We start from the raw sequence: 25,702 nt of genomic DNA, 5'->3' as shown, positions 1-25,702 counted from the left end.
GCTGTAAAAACTCATTGAACTGCACCCTCAAGACGAATGCATTCTCTGACTGCACATTTTGGACGGATTGTATGTGTGTGATGTTAGCTCAAAAAAAATATCTTTTAAACAGATATTTGAAAGATATTCATTTTTTTTAATAGGCGAGAGTAAACTAGTGCCTGGTGACACACATTTGGGTGATAAAACTCTAAAAATAAAAATGTAAGGAGGTGATCATTATTAAAGTCAGGACGGTGGTGGAGGCACAAGGAGGGGGCATTCTAGGATATCGGTATTTTTCTGTTTCTTTAACAGGAAGGTATTGCCTTGTCTATTTACTTTGTGATGGCTTATCAAGCTACACACTTATGATTTTTACATTTTTTTATGTAACATCTCAATTAAAATTTTATTAAGGAAAAAAGATATATGCATTCTACTGCGTGTGTAATACTCCTCACTAAAAATAAAAAAATGGCAGGGGTCTCTGTTTGGGGTAATGGGAAAATTCTGGTAATGGATGATGGTGATGGAGCAAACATCATGAGTGTAATTAATCCCACTAAAAGATCTACTTGGGAGTGGTTGAGATGGAAAGTTTATCTTGCATATATTTCCACAATGTTAATAAAAAAAAGAGAGAGAGAGAGACCAAAGGGACAAAAGCAATGAAATGCAACAGATGGTCCTGGACTTGTTCTAATAATGGAAGAGAAAAGGCCCATAAAGACATTATTGGGGTATATGAAAAAACTGGAACATAGACTAAGTTCATATCCATATTATATTTCTTGAACTTGATAACTGTACTTCAGCTGGTTATGTCAGTGAATAACCTTGTTCTTAGAAAATGTACATGGAAATATTAAGTATTCAAAGAGCATGATGTTTGCAACCTACTCTCAAATGTTAAGAAAACAGATAAACAGATAAATAACCCTGTCTGCAGATAGATGGAAAGATGGATGGACAGAGGATGGAAAAAGGATGGAAAGATGGACAGACAGACAGACAGATATGGCGAACTTGGTAAGATGTTAAAAGCCGATAGACTGGGGTTCTGGGTGAGAGGTATGTTGTATTTCTCTGCATGGGTTTCATATTACTTTTTGTAACTGTCTTGCAAGTTTAAAATTTAAAAATAAAAAAGGTACAATCAAGAAAAGAGATGGGCTGCCTCATGAGACGGTGACCCCTCCTTGTCATCAGTGGACTCCAAATAGAGGCTGCCTTTCCAACTTGGGAAACACTGAAGTTGAACTTCATACCTCACCCCGATATCATCTGCTATAATCCTATAAATCCCTTCCCAACTTTGAATGGGGCCTTAGGGTCACGAAATCCCAGCAACTCAGAGTGACAGTTGGTGTAATGGAAAGAGCAAAGGATTTGCATTCAGGCTCTGCCACCACCAGCTATGTGGCTGAGCGAGTTATATAACCCTGAACCTCAGTCTCCCCATCTCTAAAACAGAGATGATAATACCTACTTCATAGATACCTACCCAGATTAAATAAGGTAGTATTTTCAAGTTGTGCACAAGGATGTATGAGGTCATCTTCAGCAAATTCTCCTCCCTCAGTCTACCACAGATCTAGGGCTCAAATTGGTCTATTTTCTGCTTATAGACTACCCTTCACTCTCTTCTGCACCCATCATAAAAGGGTGAACTGGTCTCCTATTGTTAATTGCCAGAAGCCCTTCCTGTCTCCATGGAGCAGTCTGCCAGCTTCTTTATAAGACCCCGTTGGGAATGATGAATGTGGCCCTCTGTAGCCAGACTGCTACTTCTGGGATCCCAGCGTCTCCATTTGTGAACCACGTGCGCCTGCAAAATTCAAACCCTGGGGTGCACGGGTGGTTCAGTGGTTAGAATGCCCGCCTTTCATGCGGGAGACCTGGGTTCGATTCCCGGACCATGTACCAAAAAAAAAAAAATTCAAACCATGCCTCAAATCCCTGACTCCCAAAGGGAAAAAGCCTTCAAGACAAATCTGTTCACCATAAGAAAGTGTCCCTGATAAGTCTAAAAAATTTAAAAGGGAATTCCGTGCACACATATACACACATTCAAATGGATTTGGGCTCATAGCTCTGCAAAGGATGCTCCTAAATGTACCCATGATTTGCTTCTCCCTCTTTGTGTTCACAGTTGCTGCCCTAAGGAATTCAGCAAGGGCTTTGTTTCCCCTGAAGGCACAGCACTGTCAACCTGCAGTAGAGCCTTCATCCACAGTGTGGAAAAACCCCCTCTCTGTCCTCTCCACATCAGGCCTGTTTCCCATTGGTTCACAAATGGAGATGCTGGGATCCCAAAACTGGTGGTTGAGAAGCTATTGAAGAAAACTGGAGCAATCCTCCCTAATCCTCCATCCTGTGCTGGGCTGCGGCTGCAAGCTGACAGATGGGCCCACAGGGGACAGATGGCAGTCTCCAATCACTGAACTACCCACAAATTTGATTTGTGAGATTGGTACCCCCATCCACTGCAGGGGAGACCTGAAGCAGTTTACACGGTTTTTTAAAAAGTAAAAACCATATGTAAGGATGAGCCAGGAAAGGACCTGTCTGGAAGAGAGGGGAAAGGATGTTATCAGGTGCCATAGGACCAGGGTGAGGCAAGCGAGGCACCACAGATGCAAAGTTTAAAGATGTACTCCTTTTTTAATGCCCACCTTGCATCTGAATGACTCTGAGAATGAGGGTCTCCTTAAATTTTGTGCCCAAGGCTCCTTCCTGCTTCATGCGAGTCCCAGCACTGGCAAGAAGCCACCTCCTACATTTATCTCAGAAATCACCTCTGCATCTTCTGTCACCTTTGGCATGAGAGAAACATTCTAGGTTAGGATTCTGGTGAACTCAGAAAATGTATAAAGTCAAATCAGGGATCGATCAACTTAAAGCTAAACTTCAATTCAAAAGCAGAATTTTTGTGCCTGAGGACACAGGACAGAGGAGCACGGTGAGTTATGCCTTCAATTACAGTTCACAAAGTACAGAGACACTCCTTTTCAATGTCCACTCTTGATTTAGCTTTCTAGAAAGGCAGAGAACATAACACTGGATAAATACCAGGACTTTTGCAAAGGCCTCAGATACCATGGGAGATAGCTATTTTTAATTCTGATGCTCTAGATTAATTTAAAGTGAACTTGGAGAGGGAAAATGAAGTGTTTGTTTGGGAAGGTAAAATTAATTTGCCACCAGGTGCACCTCAGCTATGTTTTGTTCTCATGCTCTAAATTAACACCAGGACGAACCTAAACAATCTAAATTGAAGTGGCTGACTAACTTTTTCTGCAAAGGGCCAGTTAATAAAAATTTCAGGCTTTGTAGGTCTCTGTCACAACTACTCAACTCTGCCAGTGCGACATGAAAATCAGCCTCAGATAAGGCATAAACGAATGAGTTTTGCTATGCACAATAATACTTTCTACCAAAACATAGGTGGTAGACTGGGTTTAACCCATGGGCCACTTTGCCAACCCTGATCTAGATGGCATTTCGGAGCGAGGACTGGATGGTTAATTTGCAGAGGTGCATCTAACTTTTCCAAGGTATCTGTAATTAGCAATATTTGGCAGTTCCTTCTGTAATATTCATTTTATCACTGTTATCATGTTGCTTTTAAATTTTCTAGCTTGCTGCAGGTATATATAAGCCATGCACTGTCAAATTTGTCAGATAAACTGTAAACTCCTTGAGGGCAAGGGCCTCTGTCCCTCCTCTCTGTGTATGTTCTGCGTGCACCCGATTAAAACGACTTTTTCATTTTAATGCTAAACAAGGGTAGGTCTCTGATGTGAAAATCAGATTTGGAAGGACCTGGTGATCTATTTAACCTAAGGGAAGAAAGAGTTTCTTCCAAAGGACCGATTTTCACATCCTCCCCATCCCCACTCCATGTACACTATATGCTTCTCATCCCTCACGAATGTAGATGCAAAAATCCCCCACAAAATACTAGCAAACCAAATCCAACAGCACATGAAAAGAACTGTACTTCAAGGTCAAGAGGAATCTGTCCCAGGTAAGCAAAGGTGGGTCAACAGAAAAAAAAAACAATCAATGTCATAAAACAGACGGAAGGGGAAATAAACAACACATGATCAACTCAACTGACACAAAGAAAACGCATTTGACAAAACCCAGCACCCCTTCTTGATAAAAACACTCAGAAAACTAGCAACAGAAGGAAACGTCCTTAACATGATAAAGGAAATATATGAAAAAGCCCACTGTTAAAGTAATACTCAATGGAGAAAGGCTGAAAGCTTTCCTTAAAGGATTAAAGCTTCCTTGATTCCAACATCGGGATCAAGTCAGGACACCCACTGTCACAGCTGACATTAAATATTGTACGAGAAGTTCTAGCCAGAGCGAATAGTCAAATAGGAAATAAAAGGCATCCAGATTGGAAAGGGAGAAGTAAAACCTCACCTGTTTGCAGATGACATGATCCTATATAGAGAAAATGCTGAAAATCCACAACAAAGCTGGAATTAACAAATTCAGCAAAGGGATGGGTTATAGGATCAACATGCAAAAATCAGTGGTGTTTCTATTCTCTAATAATGAACAATCTGAAGAGGAATTTTTTTAAATCCCATTTATAACAACAACTAAAAGAATTAGATATCTAGGAATAAATACAATCAAGGCTCTAAAGGACTTGTACATATAAAACTATAGAACATTTCTGGAAGAATCCAAAAACTTTCCATTTAGGAAGAACATTCTATGTTCATAAACTGAGAGTCCAAATAATGTTAAGATGTCAATTCTACCCAAAGCGATTCACAGATTCCACACAATCCTATTTAAAATTCCAATAGCCATCTTTGCAGAAATAAAAAACCACTCATCAAATTCACGTGGAATGGTAAGGGGCCCTGAATAGCTACAAAATCATGAAAAATAAGAACAAAGCTGGCAGACTCACACTTCCCAACTGTAAAACTTACTGCAAAACTACATTAATCAGCATAGTGTGGAATTGGCATAAGACAGACATACAGACCAATGGAATCAAATTGAAAGTTCAAAAATAAACCCTGACATCTTTTTTTGACAAAGGTGCCAAATCTATCACTGGGGAAAGGACTGTCTTTTTAACAGTGGTGCTAGGAAAACTGGGTATCCACATGCAAATGAATGAAGGCGGGTTCCTTCCTCACATCACACGCAAAAATTAACTCAAAAATGGATCAAAGTTGAACAACATAAGTACATGGAACCTTGGGTAGGACATGAGATTTTGTTGGTTTGTCCAGAGTGATGCCCTGATGAATCCCAGAGTGATTTGATCAGTGAGCAGAAAAGTATTTGCAAAGTCCCCTTTGGGGAATGGTGAGAACAGGGGAAAGTTCAGCCTCCCCAAATTGAATTCCTGATAGTCTCACAAGCAGTGTGAACAACCAAAGCTATAGGCTGAGCCCCCAGCCTTGGGGTATGTTCATATGAAACTTAACCCCACAAAGGATAGGTCAAGCCTACTTAAAATTAGGCCTAAGAGTCACCCCCAAGAGAACCTCTTTGTTGCTCAGATGTGGCCTCTCTCTCCAGCCAACACAACAAGCAAACTCACCACCCTCCCCCTGTCTACGTGGGACATGACTCCCAGGAGTGTGGACCTTCCTGGCAATGTGGGACAGAAATCCTGGAATGAGCTGAGACTCATCAAGGGATTGAGAAAAACTCTAGAATGAGCTGAGACCCAGCATCAAGGGACTGAGAAAACCTTCTCGACCAAAAGGGGGAAGAGGGAAATAAGACAAAGTGCCATTGGCTGAGAGATTCCAAACAGAGTCGAGAGGTTATCCTGGAGTTTATTCTTACGAATTAAGTAGATATCATCTCGTTATCCAAGACGTAATGGAGAGGCTGGAGGGAACTGCCTGAAAATGTAGAGCTGTGTTCCAGTAGCCATGTTTCTTGAGGATGATTGTACAATGATAAAGCTTTCACAATGTGACTGTGTGATAGTGAAAATCTTGTGTCTGAGGCTCCTTTTATCTACCTTGTCAACAGATGAGTAGAACATATGGAATAAAAATAATGGGGGAACAAGTGTTAAATTTAGTTTGAAATGCTAGTGATCAATGAAAGGGAGAGGTAAGGGGTATGGTACGTAAAATTTTTTTTTTCTGTTTTCGTTTTATTTTTCTGTCTTTTTATTTCTTTTTCTGAATTGATGCAAATGTTCTAAGAAATGATTATGCTGATGAATATGCAACTATGTGATATTGTGAATTACTGATTATATATGTAGAATGTAATGAGCATATACTAAGAATGTTTATATTTCTTGTAATTGTTTTTTTTAATTAATAAAAAATTTTTTAAAAAATGGATCAAAGACCTGGTGGAATTATACATAGACGATAGGACTTAATGAATAAGAATGCAGAATCATTAAATTGATATCTTTTAGTCTCTAGTATTTTAGAGCAGCTAGAAGTAAAAACCTAAAATTGTGAAATTGTAACCCACGTAAAAGTCTGAAATATGTTCTACAACTAATTGTGGTGCTGTGCTTGGAAATGTATAGCTTTTTTGTATATATGTTATTTTTCACAAAAAAAGAAAGAAAGAAAGCTGATCGTGATGATAAAAAAAGTATTTAAGTCCTCAAGCCTCCTAGATTCTGGAGCAGTTAGAAGGAAAAACCCGAGAGGATGGAATGGTAGCCCATGACAAATTCTGGGATCTGTCCTGTAACTACTTGTTGAACAGTGCTTTGAAAACTATTGCTTTTTTATTTCTTTGCTTTGTATATATGTTCTACTATTCAATAAAAAAGTTAAAAATAATGGACCAAAGACCTACATATATGAACAAAAATTTTAAAACTCCAACAAGAACATATTAGGAAGCATCTTCAGGACCTGTGTTAAGCAGGGGTTTCTTGGACTATACACCCAAAGCACAAGCAACGAAAGAAAAAGTTGATAAATGAGAATTCATCAAAATTAAAAAATTTTGTACAAAGGACTGAAAGTAAAAAAGACATCCCTACAGAATGGGAGAAAATAAGTGGAAACTGCTTTTCTGATAAGGGTTTAATATCTAGAATATATAAAGAAATTCTACAACTCAACAACAAAACGACCAACCCTATTTTATAAAAAGGGGGGAAAAGACTTGAGTCGGACATTTCTCCAAAGAAGACATGCAAATAGCTAAGAAGCACATGAAAAGATGATAAACATCATTAGCCACTGGGCCAATCCAAGTCAAAACCACAATGAGATACCATTTTATACCCTCTAAAATGGCTACTATTAAAAAAAGTAGAACAGAAAGTGTTAGAGAGGATGTAGGGAAATTAGAACCTCATGCACTGCTTATGGGAATGTAAAATGGTGCAGCTGCTGTGGAAAACTAAACATAGAAATACCATATGTCCCAGCAATACCACTTATAGGTATACACCCCCAAAATTTAAGAGCAGAAACTCAGGTATTTACTGATGTTCACAGCACTGGTGTTCATAGCAGCATTATTCACAATTGACAAAAGGTAGAGGCAACCCCAGAGTCCATCAAATGATGAATGGATACACAAAATGGAGTATATACATACAGTGGAGTATTATTCAGCTATAAAAAGGAAATGACATTTGGACACATGCGGCAACATAGATGAACCATGAAAACACCAATTTGAACTAAGCCAGACAAAAAAAAAAAACAATATTGTATGATTCCACTTATATGAGCTAGAACATGGAAATTCAGTCAGAAACTGGAATACTGGGTTCCAGGGCCTGGGGTAGAGACAGGCGATGGGGTGTTAATGCTTCATTGATGCGGAGTTTCCTGTTTGGGATGATGGTAAAGTTTTGGTAATGGATGGTGGCAATGGCAGCACATTGTGAGTGTAATTACCCCACCATCAAATGGCATATTTGAAGGCAGTTAAAATAGGAAATTTTAGGAGATATATATATTTAAATTTTTATTCCCTATATATAACCAGAATACAATTTTAAAAGAAATCTATAGAACTTTACAACAGAATGAGCCATCGTGTAAACTATGGACCACTGTGAACAGTATAACTGGAATAATATTATTTCATTGACTGTAACAAAGATACCATACTAATGTAAAATGGTAATAATAAACAAAGCCATGTGTGAGGGTGGTGTATGAGTACTCTGTACTTTCTGTGTGATTTTTCTGTAAACCAACAATTGCCCTAAGCAAAAAAATGAAGAGAAAAAGAAAAGGAAAAAAGCCTGGTTAAAAGCATTAGCTAGTGCCAACCAAAAACAAGTCAGCAAGTCCCACTTTGTAATTCTAAAGCCCATGGCTCGTGCTTATTTCAGCACCTCTTCCTAAAAATAAAGTGCTATGAGACTGGTCTCCTTATTTATGTTTATGTCACCAATGTCTGCATATGGTCGCGTTCAATAAATATGTATTGAAGGAATGGGGCAATGAATATAAAGTTAGGCTCAGCTCATTAAAACTTTGTTATGCTACAGGTCTCTGCCAACTGGTTCAAGCAGTTACAGTATTCTGCCAGGCAAGACCTCACGCTGTGGGGTTACCTAGTTGAAACGCATATTTAGCACTGCCCAGTGAAAATATCCATCTCTAATCTCAGCCTGGATCCCTCACCCCAATTGTCCCCGAGTACAAAAAAAAGTCACTGATTTGAGTTTGAGTGACAGGCTTCACTGAGGTGCCAATTCCTATTCATTTCACCCATTTCTGCACTCACATTCAGTGACTGAGAGGATGTGGTTAGACATTTTCCACCCTTTCCTAGAACCAGTGCAGGAGGCAACCAAAACTTAATGGTCATATAATAAGTACAGCAAATGTCTCCAAAGTCCTTACAGCGTATTACTTCACTGATGAAGAGAGATCACATTTCAACATTGCTTCTTGATCTCTACCAAATAGATTATATACAACAGGAAAAATCTCAGAGATATGAAAAACTCCAGCAAGTTGATGTGGGACTGAAAATGCCTGCAGAGACATGATTTATGTGAAAATGCATAAGGTAGATCTACCACTTTATCATTAGCAATAAATGCATTTTTTTCTTGCTGCCAAGGACAATGGAGGATGTAAAATGAACAATACAATACCACTGCTTATACTGGTTTTCTTCACCAACTGCCTGAGGTGTGGGTTTAGCAAATAAAATCAAACCACCATTATTCTGGACTGATTAACCAACCAATCAGGGGATAAAACAGGTCAGCCCTTTCCTTGTCTTGCATCAAATGCCTTGCTTGTGGCCAGTTCACTAACCACATAAGTGGGCAATAGCTGAATAAACTGCAACCCCATAGCAAAAAGGAGGAATATATGTATGTGAAATGAATTAATCAGCAGCAAATCACTTTCCTGGGAGCTGTTGGGGCCAAAGAACAAAACAAAACAAAAGAACAATAAGACACGGCTCCTACTCTAAGAAAGCACAAATAACAAAAAAAGAAAAGGAAAAACAGTAAATAATGAATATTTTAAGCGTGCTAAGACCATAATCCATAAAAGTAGAAATTCACAGCTAATGCAAAACCTTACACTGGTTGGCAATTCGAACTTCCTTTCAGGATAATTCTTGTGTCGGAATGTGTTGTACCAGAATGACGTGTTACAAACCATGTTTCTTCTCCATGATTTAGATTTCCCACTGGAAGGGAGGGAAGGAGGGACAGAGTGGGGACAAAATGGGGGTGCTTGCAGTAGATATTCTCTAATGTCCCTTTTAGGTCAAATTTCTACAATTATGTATCTCTCTGCTTCTGGAGGTCACCCAATAACAAGGAAATAATACTTTAAAATTAGTCAAAGAGCCCGTAAGCACATGAAAAGATGCTCAACATCATGGGGCATCAGGGAGATGCATCTCAAAACCACAAGATACCACTTCCCACCCTCTAGGATGGCTTTATGATAAAAAAAAAAACATAAAATTAAATAAACAGAAAATAAGTGGGGAAATTGGAACACTGATGTCTAACTTATGGGAATGTAAAATGGTGCAGCTGCTGTGGAAAACAGTTCGGCAGCTCCTGCAGTGGTTAAGCATAGATATACTACATGACCTTGGCAATCCCACTCCGAGGTAAATACTCCAAAGAATTAAAAACAGGAACTCAAACAGATCCTTGCAAACCAATACTCTTTGCAGCTTAATTCACAATTGCCAAAAGGTCGAAACACCTCAAGCGTCCATCAGCCAATGAACGGATAAACAATATGTGGTCTATACATAAAATGGAGTAATAGTCAACCGTGAAAAGAAATGAAACATGTCATGACATGGATGAATCCTGAAGACATTATACTAAGTGAACTAAGCCAGACACTGAAAAACAGATATCATATAATTATACTTGAATGAAATATCAAAAATAAGCAAATTCATGAAGACAAGAGGTTACCAAGGACTGAGGGTGCAGGGAAGGGGGAGTAACAGCTTAACAGGTGCAAAGTTTTTATTTGGGGGGATAGAAAATCTTGGTAATGATGGTGGTGAAGGCGGTAGTGCAATATTCTGAGAGTAACCACATCACTGAATGGCACCCTAAAAAAGGGTTAAATTGACAAATTTTGTGACATATGTGTTATCATAGTAAAGGTTTTTTTAAATTGTCATAGTGTGTTAATCATGAACCAACTCAGCTGCACACAGAGCACCAGCTCCCCACTGCAGACGGACATCCGTATTCCTGCCACTGGCCTTTCTGCACCAGCTGGACCAGACGCCCTTGGATGAACGCTGGAGCACTAGACTTATTCAGATGCTAATATCTGAATGGTCCCCCTTACCCCAGGGGGGCAGCATTTGGAACACGGATGTTTCATCTCAGGGGAATCGCCTTGTAGATCAATTTCTAATTGCAACTCACTAATTAAGACAAATGTTATAATGGCAGGCAAATCATGGAGTCAATGAATCCTGAGATTGTCTCCCGCATTGATCATGAGCCACGAGCTTTGATCTGTCTCCCACCCACGCCCCCCAGCCCCCTTTTTCTGTAACTAAGAATGCAGAGAAGAAGCCGAATGCCAGAGCGTCTGGTTTGGAGGTCACGGCGGGTCTGGTACATAAAGAGACTCGCAGCATCTCGTGTCAGGCATACAGGAGGGACTCAGTAAATGTGTCGACTACATCTTAATCCCAGCTCTATCATTTATAAACTGCAATCTGGGGTACTTTCTTCTGTTTTCCTTTCTTTTTTTCTTTTTTTCTTTTTTTCCGTTTCCTTTTTGTAAAATGGAAAACCTCAGTTCAGGTGCCCCAGGAGCAGACCCAGAAACCAGATTCACTTACAAGTGAATTATTTGGGAGGCGAAAGGGGAAGTGAAAGAGCCATGGGAGAGCAGCAAAAGAAAGTTCATTATCAAGCAAATCATCACCCAGGGCAACTGGAGCTGCAGCCAGAGGAGACTATTCCTGGCAGAGTTTCCCATGGAGAGGTGAGGGAGCTGAGGTAGCTGTCCATTGTCTCCAGGGGGCCCCTGGTTGCAGGAAGCGTTAAGTCCCTACAGGTTTTCTCCTACACGATGACTCCAAAGCTGGCTTCAGGGGGTGCACAAAGCCTCCAGGCAAAGAGATGCTGCTGCTGGCAAGTCCCTGTGCTGCCCGGGCTATAGGACAGGGAAGGGGACGTGGGCAGGGGCACAGAACTGCTTGCCTCCGCAAATAACCAAACCTACCTCTTAAGGGTGTTGTGATGCTTAAAGGAAACAGTCTTTCAAAGGCGTTATTATTACTGCTCTCCTCACTGTGCCTCCATTTCCTAAGGGCTCCTGCTGTAATAAAGGACCAAGGAAAGGGGGGTCCCGCCCTACCCCCGCATCAGTAGAGGGGTACTGCCCCCCAGGGCCTCTGCAGACACGGTGTGTTCAGACCCATATGCCACGTCCTGCCCTTGGCAGTTGGCTGTGCACCCCAGCATATTAAAGGTTTTGAGAATTCTTGCAATTAAGAAACTCTAACCTAGGATCTCCCAAGCTTACTCTACCATGGAGCTCTCTTTCCAAATAATGCCTGCCAACTTCCTAGGCCCTCCAACATTCCATAGAGCACATTTCAGGAAAAGACAGCATGAGGCAGGGAAGCATTTCATGATTGTGACCGAGAAATCAGGATTTAAGGGATGATTTTGATTACTGAATCGTTATATAAATATTCCTTTTTTTTGTTTTCTAGCATATTGGAGTAGACGGCGAATTACCTGAAATCTCTAAATTGTAATCCAGCTGCCTTGATCTCTGATAATGATTGTATAGCCCTTATCTTCTGTCCCTGTGGTTGTAAAAACCTGGTGACTGACCCTCACTTGGACTCAGTTATCCGGTTTTTCAACTTTAGAGACTTGTAACCACTAAAACACAGCCCCTAAATGTTATTCATGAAGGATCTTGGGTCAGCCCCGAACTAACCCACCCCAAGTCCAAAATTACCTTGATAACCGAGACTGAATCTAACCTAAGTGGGCCCACCTGACATGGGCAGTCGCTTAGATTTTAACCTACAAGTCACCTACACCTCCTTCCACCATTTTCAGTCATACATTCTGTGACTAAGCCTGTAATCAGTCTGCACATGCTCAATAATCAGATCATCCCTGCATCAGCTGGCGCCACTGTGCTCCTTATCCTAAACCCTGTCTGTTCTCTAATAAAACTATAAGAATTATTGCAATTGGGAGAGACAGATTTTGGGCGGATAAGCCATCTGCTCTCCTACTACGTGCCTAGTAAGAAACCCTTTCTCTCTCTGAACCCCGGTGGCTCAGGAATTGGTTATGGACAGCATCGGGCAGAGGAATCCACGGCCTTTGTCGAGTAACATAATTTCCAGAGAAAGCCCGACATTCTGCTGACAAATGTGTTTCCTTCCTCACCTTCACCCATATCCTCTTCTCCTATATCCTTTCTTAGGAAGCTTTTCATTTCTCGGTACAAGCCCATATAAATATATCATTTGAGGTTCTTTCTGGGACCTACATGAGCAACTCATATCTAAAAAAAAAAAAAGAAAGAAAGAAAGAAAAAACTTACTATGACCTGTCTGCCACTGGTAACCATATCATGTTTCTTTAATAGGTAGCATTATCTAGTGCATGGAATTCCCCAGTCCCAGCTCTGCGGCTTACTAGCTTTGAGAGATACACAAGGCTTAATAACAGCCCCTAGATATCCAGCTCCTAATCCCAGAACCTTCGAAGGTTAGCTTATATGGCAAAAGGGACTCTGCAGACATGATTAAATTAAGGATCCTGTGATGGGGGGTTTTCCTAGGTTTTCCCCATGGGCCTGCAATACAATCACAAATACCCTCATAAGAGGCAGGCAGAGGGAGACCTGCCAGCAGAAATAAAAAGGTGGCGGTGTGACAACTGAAGCAAGATACCATGCTACTGGCTCGGAAGGTGGAGGAAGGGCCATGAGCCCAGGGCTGTAAGAAATGCAGCTCGGGAGACTGGAAAAGGCAAGGAAACAGGGTCTTCCCTAGAGCAGGGAATGCGGTTCTCCTGACACCTTGATGTCAGCCCAGTTAAACCCATCTCAGACTTCTGAATTTCAGAACTGTAAGAAAATCAGTGTGGTTACCTGTAAGCCACAGAATTTGGGCTAATTTGTTACAGCTGCCAAAGGAAACGGAAGCAAGAGATTACATAACTTTCCCCAGGTCGGTTGTGAAAAAGACATAGACCACCTAGTTCACAGGTGGCTCTAAAGACAAAGTAAAATAGAACACAGAGAAAGCATGCAGCACAGCATCGAATTCAGTGGATCTTTCATGAGTGCCAAGTGCCTTTCAGAGCCATCCAGAACCCTGCTTCAAATTCAAATCAATTCTTATTGATTGAGGTAACTGTCACAAGATGAGAAAAGGGAAGGATGAGAGGATAGGAACATGAACTCATTAATTCAAATCACTTAATTAAAACAAATATATGGAATTCAATAAATATTTACCCCTCCTCTTCTGGTGCAGGGCACTAAGCTATGTGCTGCAAATGCAGCTGGGAATAAGACATATATGATCCCAGCCCTCGAGGAAGTGACAGCCTAGCAAGTAGACTGACCAATGAAATAAACAAAAAGAATAAAAATAACAAAGCAAAATAACCGCTACAAGTAATCACAAAGTGAACAAACCTCAGCAGGTGGGGTTTTAGACTGTGTGGTCAGAAAAGGCCTTTCTGATGAGGAGGTGGATGAGCTGATGGGAGGGTGAGAATGGGCCATCCATAGGGGAGCAGAAGCAGGAGCACACCCCATCCTCCCACTCCCACCCCCAAAAAACATATGCAAAGCTCTGGGGCAGAAAAGAGCAAGGGTGCTGGGGAAGCCTCAGAGAGGCCGGAGAAAAAGGCAAGAGCTGAATTGGAGACCCCAAGGAAGAGCTGGGAATGAGTCTAAGAACAAGGACAGCCTTGAAAGGGTTTTAAGTGGGTGAATGACAGGAACCAGTTTAACAGGACTTGGTATTTTAAAAAATTCCTGCCAATGATTAGAGAGGTGAGATGAATGTGGGAGACCCTTAGAGCATCCTTTCTTGCCTGCTCCTTATCGCATAAGACCTTGATTCTGTAAGAAGAGCAAAAAAACTTACAGTGAATCATATTCTTTCTAAGCATTTTAAAATTATTCATTTTGCCCCTAGAAAATCCCCTATGTGGTGATCATGATTATCCCCATTTCACAGATGTGTCAAACAGAGGCACAGAGAGGTTTAACGCGTTGCCCAAGCTCACCCAGCATAAAGGCAATGGAGCTGGGTTCAAGCTTTAGCAGTCCAGCCCCAGAGGTTGTGTGCCAACCCCTGCACTGCCCTGCCTCCCCAAAGCCCAAACCCAACCATGGTTCAGGACTCCTCTCCCTTGTGCTGCCCCCAGAAATTTCATTCTTCATTAACCCTGAACCTCAACCCAAGGGTCTTCCTTCCCAGCCCCATGCAAAGTGTTTCTCCACCTTTGCCATCTGAACTGAATTGATCAGCAGGAGCCACTGGGGGGTGGGGAGAGGGCCTGGGGTGAGTACTGGACACTATAAAATACCTAAGACTAAACAGAAATGCAACTATAGTTCGAGAGGAGAATGGCCACGTTAAATAAACTTAAATAAACCCTGACAAAGTTAAAATAATAATGTAAGTAATAAACAAGGAAGGGATTGGAAGGACACGCGGCTGTGATGATTTCCCTTCTTTCCTAACAGAAAGTTCACCAATATTATCTAAAATCAAAAGACAGTTTTTCCCTAATTGTTCCTAATCACGTTGTCATAATCATAGCAGAATGTCTTAGAAACCAAAAGTTAGAAAAGTTCAACAATTCCTTCATTTTTCTTCAAATTTTCTTACATTCAAGTAAACTCAAATTTAATCCTTTTGTTTTTTAAAGCATGTAGAGCAGGACACTTAATTCTACATTTCTGTTTACTTACTGCATTTACTTTATGCATAAAAGAAAAGGTCTAGAATTATGTTCACCAAATATTATCAACGTCTTAATGTTATTTTTGCTTGATCGTCCTTTGTATTTTTGAGCCATTTCCATTTCTTTCAAATAATGTTGTTTTTACACAAATGGTGAAGAAGTTATTTTGGAAACATATTTAATATGTCCAAACCTCTTTAGCCCAACCCTGTAAAATAAAACTCTCCTAATGTTGGAACGAAGACCTTCCTCACCTTGGAGAAACTCTGGAAGCATCTTTATGGCTTCTGGGATGCAATGTGCCAACCAATTAAAAAAAACAGAGAACACACCACCCTGCCCTGCCTTGAACTAGGCAGAATTCCACAGGGACGGCCAAAATCTAGGAGATGCTGAGCATGAGGCTGCAGTGCCCTCCAAGCTCCAGTGCTCTAATGGGAAGAGAAGAGAGTGCTGGATCTTTCCAGGGACCACAGCCACCAGCAGGGACCCACAGGCAGGGGCCAGGTCGGGAGTGAGCAAGGGAAACCAAAGTCTGAGCTAGAGAATCAAGCGGCAATTTCAAAACATGAGTGTAAAGAGATTCTAGACAGGGAAGTGACCAGATTTCTAACAGCCTTGGAGAAAATGGTCAGGAATAAACAGAAAGACAGAAATAAGACCTAGCAAAAGAAACATTTAGGGAGAAGGAAATCTGAGCCAGGTGAATGTCCTCAAAAATATTCTGCGAGGAAAAGGACGGCATTCGTTGTGGTGAAATGAAAAAGAGTAAGAGAAAAATAACGACCACAGTCACTGGGCTAAAATACGTAATATTTCATTTCATCTTCATTCCATTTTTACAGGGGAAGATTACACGACCCAGAGACCTGACGCTGTTCCCCAAGGAACCTGCAACACAGCCACCACTCACCCACCCTCACGTCTAGTGGTTTTCTCACCTGACCTCTCAGTGGTGGGGACCCCCCTGCTCTCCTCCCTCCCTCTCCTCCCTGGGGAAGTGAGAGCTGTATGGCTCTGACATTCCCCATACTCCCTCCTCCCTAGGTCCTAGATTGCTCCCAGTTCCTCCCTCTCTCTAGCTCTGACACCCAGGGCTCAAAGCCACACTGGCCTGAGAAGCTTACAATCCCAGGGGAGGTGAAATTCCACTGTTCAGGTGTAAGGCATGGAGAGTCAAGGTCAGACTTAGGCAGTTCCCAGCATTGTATTTTAAGGGAGGGAGGGGTTTCAAGGTGACAAATATTGGGCACTGGACGGTCAACGTGTAAGTTTAAGAAATGGTTCTCTCACCCCTACCCCACCTGGCAAGAATTCTGGAAATAACCTTGACCGACAGCCCCCCACCCCCACTCCTAACAATGCAGGTTTAGGCTTAGGCTAAAGACATGGCACATTAAGGATTATACTTGATAGGCTTTCTCAGTGTGAGTTTTCCCCATTCTTTTTCAAAGCACTTGGCTTGGTACATAAATTACACTGCATGCTGGAGAACATACGACACAGTTGTGAATTACAAGGTCATAATTTTACCAGCGATATTAGATGTTGTCATAAACGATTCAAAGTCTACAGATAACTCTAATACATTCTGATTTTTTCCCTAAATCCCCAGAATAGCATTCTAGGCCAACTATTTAAAACATATTTTATTTCTTGCATTTGTTTTAGCTAAGAAATAGCTCAGTATCACCACTGCCCTCCTTTCTTGTCTTCCTTACTGCGTCACTGCCTTTTGTCTTTCTTCTTAAACTACTGGGCAACTAGTTTTGGATGTCCCCAAGCCCTCTTACAAGAAATAAGGGCTTAGTGTTTGGCTTTGAATCAGAAAACTTTCTAGACCCACAGCAGAACCATTTTGCCCAGGGCTTGCCAACAGGGATGGCAAGTTGTCCCATTTGGTCTGACAGAGACATTTTTCCTACATCCTGCCATTACATCCTTCTCCTCTTCTATACCTACTTTCTTGCTTTTCCCCAAATCTTTAGGCCTGTCTTGATTTGCAAAATTGATCTTTTAATTGACCTGCCCATTTTCAAACCCTTTCCTTGCTAGCAAAGTCATCCTTTGCCCTCTCTAAGGACCAGCCCAATTGGCAGCTCTTTGGGGGAACTTTCCCTGGGACCACGGTGGGGAGGGCTCTGCTCCATGGTGCTACCATGCCATCACAGTCGCACTGTCACTGCCCAATTTCCTCACTGCCTAGGAATTCTTTCTCTACCATGCCTACCCGCCCTGAGTTCACTGGTCCAGGGCCCACTTCATTCATTCATGTATCACCAAACACTAATCAATGGTTCCATTTGGTAACTTCCCTAAAACCTAACAAAGCACTTGGAACACAGTAGGTGCACAATAAATATCTGCTGAATGAAAGAAAATCAAATGAAATGAAATGAAGGGTCAGAGGGGTAGGTGGATGATTTCTACCCACTGTGCATCTGTAGGACACAGAGAAGGAACATAACTGGCAAGGCTGTTCTCCTGTTTCCCCAATATTCCCCAAGGGGCTTCAACAGGCTTGCCTGGCCCTGGCAACTCCCCTCCAGTTACTTTTACTACCCACTGCAGATCCATCAACTACCCTCTTGATACAAACACTAGTGAACTTACTAGTTCCCTAAAGCAGCATGCAAACCACAATCCCTGCTTACCCTTTTCTCTTGTCTGGAGCACCTTGCTCCTCCACTTCATGTATCCAAACCCTTCCCAGGCCTTAGGGCTCAACTCAGGACCCATCCCTCCAGCAAGCTCCCACTGCACAGGCACATCTCCCTGCCATCAACTTACAGCATTGTGTGTTCCCTCTATAAAGCTCCTATCAGATAAGAGTTCATCCCATGTTATTTATATACACATATGTGCGCGCACACACACACACACACACACATATATGTGTATATATGTAATTTATACATAGTTGGTTTAGGAGGCTGACCTATATAAGCACTGAGATAACAGGGGTACACCATAGCTCTTATATCCTAAGGGGAATGTCACTGGTTAAAAAAACCCTGGCTCTAGCCTTGACTATGCCATTTACTAGTATGTGACCCTGAACTAATCACAAACCTCTTGAAACATCCTCATCCTCATCCACCCAAATGAGTATAAGACTACCATCTACCTTGCAGAGTTGCCCAAATACAGTAACATTTGCAAAACGTTTCCCCACTGTTGAACAGCTGTAGATAAGCGGTGTGTCTTATGAGGACATCTTTATAAAAAACAAACTCAAGCAGTCCTGATAGGCCCCAATTCCTGTTGGGCATTGAGGCCCCTTCTTTGCTAGGTTATACTCTGTTGGCATTGCACTTGCTTTCAAATTAAGGACTGAACAGATTCAAGCAGGCGACTCAACAATGCATAACTGAGGGCAGTTTTCACTCTCACCATGAAATATACAGGGAGCTGCCACCTTGTTCTTGACTTATGAACCTATTTTTCCAGGAGGCGCCAGGCCCTGCAAGGCTTACGTGTCCTTCCCATTGATGGAAACACTGTCTGACTGCTCCACGGTCTTTGTCCGTGCAATGGCTTTGAAGGACAGAAGTGAGACAAAGACATAAATAATGGCTGTTTAACCGATGCCTCTACTGATTCATTCAGGGAAAGGGGAGCAGCACTGGGAGGATTATTCCATTGGAGTTCACTGTAGATCCCACAGGTTTTAATATTAGTCGCTGCATCATGCCAATCAGATACCTGATCTGAGCAAGGCAAGAAACAGCAGATTCAGTCATTCAGTTACCACTCTACCAAACTGGCCTCGATTATATGCATGTGTATATGTATGTGTGTCTCATGTAATCAATATATGAGGACCATGCAACTATATTCAAAATAAAAAAGAACATTTGCACACATCCATTGAATATCTCCTTATATTTACTCTTCATTATTAATATTTAATGTTTATTCATTCTACCGTCATACTTAATCTTCAAAAAATTTAAATTCCCACTGCAGACAAGGTATTTTTAAATTCTCCTATCTATAACTAGATTAAGTTACTTTGGGCTGAAATTGTTTCTTGCATGCAAGCACAGTCAGTACGTATCAACATATTTCTGGTGGATGACTATTTACCAGTCTTAAATTGCATCCCCAATTCCTGCTCTTTCCTCTCTCTGTCTTGCTTCCATAACTCAGGGGCACACTGATTCTACCAAAGTTGTAATTACTTTGGGTCCAGTTAAAGGCACCTAAAACTGGCTCTCAGGGTGGTCCCGTTCCAAGCATCCATTTATGTAGAAAGAACGAGCCAGGAGCTGTAAAACTTACTGCAGCTAAGGGAACGATTCCCCTATGCAGATAATACTGTGGACCAAAGAGTTCTAATAAGCAAATAAAATCTCTCAGATGGTTAAGTTCCTGCTTAAGTTTCTCTTCCAGGGCCATCTGCTCCAAAATCCCCAAAAGGCTCCTGGAGGATTGCAAAGCTGACCGGAGCATAGAAGATTATTGAATTCAGACACAACAGAAACAAACGAGAAAGGCACTGTGCAAAACCAGTTTAAGATTCTAATCTTGCCTTACTTCCATTTGTATTCATATTTTCCTGTAGTTCTTTTCATCTTCAAGAAAGAAAACAGACAGGGAGTTTTCTTGTTTTCTGACTAAACTCTGGAGAAAACATCTTTGCCTCTCATTTGGACCCAGATGGAGACCGGGCACAGTCATGCCGCAGGAGAGGACAATTGTCCTGTGGATCTTTCACTCTGATCTCTGGGAAACTTACATGATGTCCATGGGCATTCTCCAAGATATAAGGAAGGAGATGCAACCAGCAGAGCTAGACAAGCAAATCGCCTTGGAGATAACTGGGAAATCACTCCATCTACACTGATCTTGCAGTCTCTAAATAAGGGTTGCTTGAAAGAAGCCAGGTACATTTCTTGTAACATTTAGAAGGCAGACTCTAGAAATCCTCGATTGATTTTTGCGTGTGCCGTGGACACTAATGACGAGACCGGAGTCCTGGTTTCCCATACAGCCGTGAGTCGTCCTTCGAAGCTCCGACCCGTTGAGCATAACCATTTCGTCCTTCTGTTCCTTACTAGCCAACATTACGATCCCTTCTCCCCGGAGAGGCCACGCCCTCCGATTCTGTTTCCCAAAAGAAGTACAGAGATAATTATTTCCATTTTACAGAGACGAGAATTAAACTGCACGTGGAAAACATTTAAAAATCATCCAAGGAGGAGCAGCCCGAGTTCCCATAGGCCCTCCTCGAACCTGATCTCCGCTGTTTGCGGTGGGGACAATGGTGCCACGGAGGGGAGACGTTCAAGCCAAACAGCGCTTGTTCTAGACTGTTCCCGCTCCCTCACCCCCACAAATCCATTGGCCACAAAATCTCTTAGGTCCTTCTCGGTACTGTGTCTTCCTCCTCCCCATCTCTCCTGCTCCCCTGGGCTCAGGACAGGCCCAGGTGTCTGCTTCCCTCCCCTCAGGAACGTTCCTAGCAGTCTCCCTGCTTCCAACCTGACTCCCTTCCAACTCCTCCCCCAGGCTGGATCCAAGCAACCCCACCACCAGGAAGTTCTCCTGTCCTTCTGATAGAACTCACCACTCCCTCGCTGTGCCAAGACAGGTCAGTTCAGTATCTTTTTTACACTTACTGTCTTACATATGTCTTCTTCAATCAGATGCCAAACCACCCGACGGCTGACCCTGTGTCTTATTTCTCTTTCCATGTCCTCTGCCTAGTACAGAGCCTGGTATAGGGAAGCGATTCAACAAATACGTGCTCAGATATTGAGTGAAGAAATGAATGAATCAATGAAAAACCTTATAAAAACTTTTCTCCAACCATTAATCTATATCATGGGTAGGTAAGCTACAAACTTTAGGCACAACCCAATGCGTCACCTATTTGGGTGTAGCTCACAAACTAAGAAATAGTTGAAAAAAAGAGAATGATATGTGAAAATTGTATAGAAATTAAGCTTCCAGATCCATAAAAAAGTTCTAGTGGGAGGTGGCGGTGCCCATTCTTTCCCATCTTCTATGGCTGCTTTCACGCTTTAACCACAGAGTTGGTTACAAAAGAGACTGTACTGCCCACGATGAAGCCTAAAATATTTATTATCCATCCCTTTACAGAAAATATTCCATGATCCCTGTCTTATAGATTGGAACTTTTCATTCTTTCAATTGCTCACTCAACAGATATTTACCAAGTATCTGCCACGTGCGCAGTCTCCTGGAGCATGTATGCATGTGCGTGTTCAGTGACATGTTTTGCAGTGACCCATGCATGCACCATTGGCTCTCATGCCAAAAAATAAATAATAAAGCTTGGACTTTTTAACACCTTCCCCCCCCCCCAATGGATTAAAAAATTCACCACCAGTTTAGTTCTGAGAATTACAATTGAGAATCAAGAAACGTCCTTGCCTTGATGGAACTCAGGCTGGGGGAGGAGAAAGACAACACTGAAATGACCGTACAAAGGGCCTTGACAATTACACACTGTGATGAGTGCTAAGAAATGGCACATGCAGGCACCTTTGATTGTATCCTGACGGTTATGTAACTATTACCGTCTGCTATATCAGAACCTAAACTGCACAATGCTACGGGGGATTTCTTCGCTCCTCTCTGTCTTTTTCTGTCTTGAGACTTTTCCCTCTCAATAGGGTTTCCCACTTAGGTAGACTTGGGACAAAGAGCTTGTCCTCACTGTAGGACACTCTTATTCTTTTAGCCCAGCCCTTTGAGTAGAGCCCAACACATGGGAGATATTTAGGGCATCACTGCTGATTAAATGGAAATGAATTTATTAAAGGAAGGACTTTGGGCACATTTCCTCATATTCCTGGACTCAGATTTCTCATAAGTAAAATGTAGGGGACATGATGTTGCTGAACCCTTCCAGTTTAGCACTCCGCAATGCCTCATGTCCTGGCTTTCTCATTCACTCCTCTCCTCTCTCTGGCTCGACAGCCTGATGCATCTTCTCCTGAATGACACACGAACCCTGCCGGAGACAAGCCAGCCCGCACCAATCCATTCCCCAGAAGGCTGCTGACAGTGAACAGGGAATACACCTTAGGGGGTTAGCCAAGGACTGTCCAAGGTCTTTGTCATGAAGGGTGGCCAGGCTGGACACACACCAGCAGAGAAATAAGGCGATGCTGGCCTCACAAACTGCCCCATCAGAGCGAAAAATCATGAAGATTTTCTTTCTGTGTGCATTTTTAAATTGTTATTGCACGGTGAGTGGCTATTTAAAAACACACAAGTCTTCCTCCCTCCCCTCACATACACACATGCCCCCGGTCATCGTTTAAATATCCTGGAACCTAAGGAACCCTGAAAACTTGAGTCAGAATTACTCCGTGGCTCTCTCTAGAAGCGGTTGTTTTTCTTTGCTATCTGGACCCCATTAATTGAAATGATTTTGACAGAAGTACCTCTGCGCCCTTGGGTCATTTGTTTTCCTTGCCTTATTAAACTGCCTGGTTTCCTAGCCATAAAGCCAGACAATCCAATGCTCTGCAACCACCGCCGCTCCCAGCTTCCGCCACTCCTGATCCAACAGAACCAGCTACCTGAACCGTTTCCCTCCTGAAAACCACAAATTTTCCATATGGCAATAAGGGTGTCCAGAGTTCTGTTTCTCATCGCCTCCTGGCTCTTACCCACTTCTACTTTCTTCCCATCTTTATTTCCAACTAAAATAGATTCTTTCAACTTTGCTGAGAGGAGGACCAGCCAGAGTCAAAAGAAGTGAGAGAAAAGACGCAATAGAAAATGCCAGACTTCTTCGACCCTAAAAATGAAGTGAAACAAGGAATGACAACCCAGGATAAAAATATTTCTCTGCTTTTCATTTTTTTTTTTGACCTCTTTTCATAGTTTGCTTCATCTGCTAAGAGGCTGAAAGCATATCATATAAAAAGTTCTATTATCTTTCACGGAAACCATCTTGGGGAGCCACCCAACGGTATTCAATGGCAAAATTACGCTAACTTGTCCTCCCACAGGGAAAGAATAAAATAATAACACAACGCTAACATAGTGCAGTCCTCATTTAAATATTGTAGCTCTATTTCATATATCAGTTCCGCTTTGTTGGGGCGACATGTTATTACTAGACTCAAGTTTATTAATAAAGTTCCTATTTCTGTTCGGGTCTGACAAACATATCTATTCAGAATCCGTGTATTATTTCAGTTTTTTTGAAGCTGACAGCTTGAAAGGGAATAAGGAAAGTGACAGATCACTTCCACATTTCTTTCAAATTCAAAACCGATTCACTCAAAAAATGGAAGGAAAATATCCCACTGCACTTGATGCGATTACAGAGACAATTGAATATGGTCCTGCATCCTAGAAAAACAGTACTCAAAACAGGTAGCTTCTTTTCTTTAGAGCTGGGCAAGAATTCTCCTCCTCAACCTATGTCGAATGTCCTTCTAAGATTTGATTTTGTACCAGGCGCTGGTTTTAGTTCGTGCTCAGCTTGAACATATATGGCTAGCTATCTGCCTGACATTTATCTTTTTCAGGTTCTCTAAATGGTCTGGGGGCCCTCTGAGCAATGTTTTATCCTCTAAGAGTTGAAAAACAAACAAACAAACAAACAAAGCTGCAGGGTCTTGGTTCAGCTGAGTTTAATTAACCAGGATTCCAAGGAGAGAACTCCAGGAACAGCTACTTTGCTTTTCATTCCTACTTTCTCCCACTAGGTGGCAGAACGCGACAACAAATCTTTCAGGGCAGCGTCCCAGATAATGCAGATCTGCACAAGTGAGGGACTTGGGAGCCCCTGAGGGCTTCAGTGAGAGGACACAAACTTGGGGCAGTGGGTGTCTAGAAAAGCTGTGACACCTTCGTTTCCCCCGAGTTTCTCTCGTGCTTATAGGGGAACCTGGGTCCTTGCTCTCCAGCAGACCGGAAGCACTCTACTTCCAATGTAGGGAAACAAAAGCTCTTGCTTAAAATGAATAAAAGCAATGGGATTAAGGGCTCCGCCAACCCAGACACAGTAGCACCGGAAAACAGATTTCTGAGCAAGTTTTCAAATTCAAATTTTAGAAGAAGTTTCCTAAAATATTCATCCACTACAGTGAGGTTTTTTTTTTTTTAGGTTTATCTGATTTCACTCACTTGGCGTTGCCTGCAATTTAGCAATTCTAAGCAGAGGCCAAGTTATAGGCTTTATTTTCCATATGACAGGCTTCCTATGGGTGCTGGATAATAAATGTGGTAAGAAGGAAACCATCTACCAAGACCGTTTTCTATAAAGGAGACACCAGAAGCTCCTAGTCTCAAGCAAAGAAAAAATAGTGCTGCAACCTATACGAACTTCAAAGGGGCAAAAAAAAAAAAAAAAAGGAAAAGGAAGCAGAGGAGGGAGAGGAAGAAGAGGGAAAGGAGAAGGCATTGAGCAGGTGTCAATATAGCAAGAATTAGCCAAAGGCCATGAACACTCCCCTTTGAAATAGGCATTTGCTCTCCTGCTGTGACAGCTGCTCCCTGGCAGGCCTCACTCCTGCTACCTTCCTGTCCCTGTGACCATCTGGGTTTTTGCAACCTCACATTTATACCGATCTTTCCCACAAAAGGGACAAGATATTTCATTCACAGCTTAAATTCCAAGTCCAGCACAATAACTAACACATGACCCTTCTTTTGAAGTTTGTTGACTGAATGCACGAGCGACGATGGTAACGACAACATTTATCAAGAGTTTTATAACCAGAGCCAAGACCAGGATCAGGCAAGCGAGGCGCCTGGAGCACAACATTTAAAAAGGGAACCTCCAGAGATTCCTCACCTCATTCTAGTCCAGCCCATTCATAACACGAGCTGGTTTTGTCTGCATGCCTTATCTCATTGACAGGGTTTATGAAGATTTCTGCCTATCACTACATACAGGGGGAGTACTGGGCAATGACTACTGAGAGGTCATTAAAAGCTTAAGCTCTGCGATCAGAAAGACCTGGGTTCAAATTTTTCCTTGCATCCCTTGCAAAAGTGGCACAGCAAATAAGTGAATTACCTCTTTAAGCTCCAGGTTCTTCATCTACAAAAAGGATGTAATATTAGAGCCTATTTCATATAGGGTTGGTAACAGGATTAACTGAGATAGGCATGTGCAGAGCTCCCTCCAACACCTGGCATACAATACAGGGTAGCTATAGCAGCTATAGCAACAGCAACAAAAATAAAAAGGAAAAATATTTTACTTTATTTTTTATCTTATTTTATTACATTTCTAATGGGGGAAATGTCATGTTCAGTTTACCAAAACTGATGGTAGCTATTATGTACAAAACA

General features: G+C 41.9%; 1 protein-coding gene and 1 non-coding gene across 10 annotated transcripts in view; one reads left to right on the top strand and one right to left on the bottom strand.

The window, feature by feature from the left end:
- KCNMA1 (potassium calcium-activated channel subfamily M alpha 1) overlaps positions 1-25,702 on the bottom strand; it is a 767,272-nt gene that overhangs the window by 277,353 nt on the left and 464,217 nt on the right. The window lies entirely within an intron of this gene.
- TRNAE-UUC (transfer RNA glutamic acid (anticodon UUC)) lies at positions 1,834-1,905 on the top strand. Its single transcript has one exon. It is a non-coding gene; the product is annotated as a tRNA-Glu (tRNA).

This window comes from Tamandua tetradactyla, chromosome 13 (genome assembly GCF_023851605.1).
Source record: "Tamandua tetradactyla isolate mTamTet1 chromosome 13, mTamTet1.pri, whole genome shotgun sequence".
Taxonomy (NCBI): Eukaryota; Metazoa; Chordata; class Mammalia; order Pilosa; family Myrmecophagidae; genus Tamandua; species Tamandua tetradactyla.
The sequence above is the reverse complement of the archived record's forward strand: the minus strand, read 5'-3'. Positions and strand labels throughout refer to the sequence as shown.